This window comes from Acanthaster planci, linkage group LG09 (assembly GCF_054643075.1).
Source record: "Acanthaster planci isolate LZ-2023a linkage group LG09, COTS_SCS, whole genome shotgun sequence".
Lineage (NCBI taxonomy): Eukaryota > Metazoa > Echinodermata > Asteroidea > Valvatida > Acanthasteridae > Acanthaster > Acanthaster planci.
Genome location: NC_141785.1, coordinates 11,066,231 through 11,070,376, shown reverse-complemented (window position 1 = coordinate 11,070,376; position 4,146 = coordinate 11,066,231). Strand labels below are relative to the sequence as shown.

Below are 4,146 nucleotides of genomic sequence, written 5' to 3'. Positions count from 1 at the left end.
CTGACCAAAAGCAACAAGATAAAATAACAAATTAAGCACTGAGACGTCTACAGGCTGCAAAATATACATGACAATGAATGCATATATTTAGTACCATTCAAACATTGCCACCCTTAACACTTATTTCAATGATAAATTAGGGTAGGCATGATGTCACTAACATTAGCTTTTGAGATGTTTAATGACATAACACAATGTTTACCGCAGTGCATGTGGGTGAAAAGTGAGGATAGAAATCAAAGATGGCAGACACGATCGTCAGTCATGCGAGCCTTTGAGCAACTTTAGACAGAGCAAACTTACATTGCTTTGTTATAAGTGCCAATTCAGTAGAAGATTTAAAACAATGGCTGATACACACAATGGTGCACAACAGTTAACACGAACGATTTTGGAAAATGTATGGGCCTTCTCGGTCTAGGGATCTTTTTGACAATTTTCCACTGATGTGCATGATGTTCTACCAACCACCTCTTACCCATAAGGCACCATAGTGCACATTGCATTGCATCATTATTTTTAGGCCTGTAACTGGACGTATGTCAATAGAACATGGCCAGTCTTGGAGAAAATATTGATAGATTAGGAGATTCCACGCAGCTCAGAAAGACAGGATTCGACAGTTAGAACTGCTTCTCGAAACACTGATCTTTTTCTACTACTCTTTACTACTCTTTTCTTTACTACTCTTTTTCCCTGACAAACATAAGGGATTATTCAGGAAGATTATAAGATTACATTTTTCAACTATTTCCTACGATGCACTACAAAAAGTGGCCTTTCCAAGGCAAACCTTTGGAGGCGCACTGCATTGTAAGTCACCCGTCTTGAGGAATTAAAAAAACATAACCTATATCCCTGGCCCTCTACACTGAGATGTTAGTCCGGCAGATGGAGCTAGGATTATGAAACGGAAGGAAGTGAAAGATATTTCCATGAGCCCCTGGATTCAGAGCACATGATAGAGTGATAATTCAAACACAAAATCAAAGAGCTAAATAACCTCAGAGCTCACGTCTTTAATAAAAAACAAAACTTGTTAGAAGCTTTCATGCAATGTGAGGCAAAATTTTTAAAAATGTATTTCTCGTCCGGATTTTTTAAGAAAAGAAGGAAGTGGGGCTTTTTTTTTCAAGATGGCCGCCATTTTAAAATTTCCTACAACCATTAGTGTTTCCACTGTTCAAAGACTTGTTAAAATGAAAGACAAGTTGGATAAAACAACTGAACATATTTACAGTGTCGTTTCGTGTTGTATTGGTCTACAATGAACAGTTTTTGATGCATTTGCTTTAACCGCCAAAAGTCAAGATTTATTTTTGATGAGTAATTTTACAGATAAAATCAAGCACCAAATCAAAAAATCAAAAAACCTATAAGTGTACACGCCAAGCTATAAATAAAAATGTGTTTGTGTTTTTTTATAAACATATGAAGATTGATTAAAAATATTTGATGCAATTTGTTTTTCTTAACATTTGTCGGTTTACTTTTGCAAGTCTATATTTTTTCTACAACAAAGATTTTACCCTTTGGGACTTGTGACATACAATGTATCCATCACCGTTTGACAAAAGTTTGCTGACTTGCGCTTTGATGAAACCAAACAAAACAAGATTCAAGCTTTTCATGAGCATGCATGAATGCGTGACAGAAAACACTGGCCGCTCTTGACTGTTTCCTGCCCCTCCCTTGCATTTTTCTAAGTCCGAATGCATCGATGAAAATGGGATCGGGAACCAGACTTATTTTAATATGTGGTTGAGCCTGAGCTCAGGGTGTTTTCGAAATGAGTGAATTAGGCTTAGTCATTGGCTTCACTGACTGATGCAGCATTTCAAACTGCTTGCATCAATTTATGTGGTGTACAAAGTGACCGACAGAGTCTATACTGAAAACTTCAACTCACTTGTTTTGCAAGTATTTATTTTCCAATGAATTTGTGGACTTTTTCTGTGTTTTTTACTGCATTTTTCTAAAATGAAAACTAATAAAAAAATCCAGGCAGCCTCCGAAAAAAGGAAATAGGCGGGGACAAGAAACATGTTTTTTTTTTACTTCACCTTATTAAAGATGCATTTGACCCTAAATTTAATTAATTGTGTATTCTTTGGGTGGTATGCTGCTCCAAATAAAAGTGATATTGGCAAATGCATCTGCATGATAAACACCACACAGGGAAATAAGACCAGAACTGTGGTGAAAGATATCTACATGGAGTTACCTTCACATGTCTAGTCTTCTAGATGCTGTCTCAGCTTCAGTACTGGTTTTATTTACTGGAATGTCTTCGCTGCCTTGCTATTATTATATCTTTAGTTTGTCAATCTCCTTGAGTTCTCTTGCTGATGGACTTCATACGTCTACTTTGTTTTTCCCTCCCGGTTTTAGAGAAAATATAGGTTGTCTTCTTCCATGCAAATAAATGTTGCTTGTGTCCTGTCATGCATGTACATTAGAAGAGAGCCTGAAAGCTGAACCCAGATGGTGCACTTTTGGAACCCCTGGACAGGAAAAGATATCAGTTCACTAATAATTCAAATTTATGCACACATGCACAGAAATCTTTTGGTGGCAAAATACGCAAGTGACCCATAACAAATGCACAGGGACACTTAGTTCGTGGTAATTTTGTCTCAGACTTTTTTTTTCAATTTTGTCTTCCAGATATCGACTAATAACGTCATAGCTATAACTTTCAGGTCCAATTGGGTTTTATGATGTATGAAATACATGAGGCGTGAGGCCAAGCACGTGGTTGTCCGAAATCTGCACAAACAGGTGTTGGTAGAAAATCCTAGAATCCAGGAGACGCTTGTTTTTCAAATTTGACATTTATTGATCATCAGCAATTAGAAGTGAGGGCAAAATCATGCCCCCGGCGAGGCGGGATAAAGTTCGTCCAACACTGTGTGGGATTAAAGTAAAGCCCTGCAATGACACAGAAGTATATGTGTTCTATTTCAGTGATTATAAAATAATTAAATGCAATAGTAATTTATAAAATTACAATAAAAGGAATTTGTTCAAAATGTGTTTTGGCTTACCCAACAAGCAGCATTTCAGATCAGAAAACTTGCTATCTGCAGCGCATTCAGGATTACACTCCCAGCTTCTGGCACTTTGCAAAAGATCTGCCACAGTGATACAAATGCTGCAGTAATACAACAAAACAACAGAATATGTGCTCAAATACACGAACGATTAATATTACCAAATAATTAATAAAATATTACCAAAACTATTATTCTGCCGAGCCGTGCGCAAAACGCCTGACGCAACTGCAGCGGAGACTACACTATCTTGCTGCGCGCGCAGCAAGATAGCTAGCTGAGTCGAGTACACATGCAGGTCAAAGGTCACCCACGAGGAACTTAACTACTCGACAGCGCGCTGACGCCGTGTGCACATCACAGCGGCATATGTTGTTTGCACGGTGATTTAATGCCTTGAACTAGTTACTGGCGTGACCTTCAGATGTTAGTAGCTCTGGAGAAAACTCCTGGTCACTTTCGCTTGAGCAGCCATGGCATGTGGTTGGCGAAGAGATAATAAATTTGTCTGTTTTTGCAAAAGCGCCCTGTTCAGTGCCACTACCTGTCAGCCGTATAGCTTACTTCAATGCCTCTTTCAAGTTTGAGCTCAGCATATGTATTTGAAAGAAAAAAATCGAGCTCGGTGAGTACATGCACAAAGAACATGCTGCCGTTCATCCAAACTTAGGCAAGATTTAGTCAGGGCAGTACCACTCACCAGTCGCCAACTGTCTTAACTGTCCCCTCCACAAGGTTTCTCTGGCATAAGGAGACGGTTGCTGCCCATAAAACAGACTTTTTAAGGTGTGCTAAAGGAACGTGTCAAAGCATAAAGTTTACACAGCGACGATAAACTCAAACTTTATAGTCCAACTATCACAGTTTTTCATATCTTGTAGCAATGCCCCAATCTTAAGGCTTCTGGTGAAGATGGTTCGCTCAAACGTCAGCGACTACAACTTATTCTCAATCGCCAAGTAATAATGAAGTTATTCTAGTTTACTGTAACCAAAAGAAGCATATAGTCATCCAAAGTATGGACTACATTCTGTTAACGCGGATGGTTACAGATGCTGTGAGACGAGCGGTTAGACTTACTTCCAGCCCACAC

The 4,146-nt window shown here is 38.7% G+C and overlaps 1 protein-coding gene across 7 annotated transcripts in view; it reads right to left on the bottom strand.

Annotated features, from left to right (window-relative positions):
• LOC147798132 (uncharacterized) overlaps nt 1-4,146 on the bottom strand; it is a 104,226-nt gene extending 100,080 nt beyond the window's left edge. For 3 of the 7 annotated variants that reach the window (XR_015426466.1, XR_015426468.1, XM_087141366.1), the window contains exons 1-3: nt 3,754-4,144; nt 3,048-3,154; nt 2,225-2,504 (exon numbers count right to left, since the gene is read on the bottom strand). The gene's annotated coding sequence lies outside the window, so the exon portion shown is untranslated. Of the gene's footprint in view, nt 1-2,224; nt 2,505-3,047; nt 3,155-3,753 lie in introns of all 7 variants that reach the window. The other 4 variants (XR_015426465.1, XM_087141364.1, XR_015426469.1 and 1 more) reach the window with 3 other exon arrangements.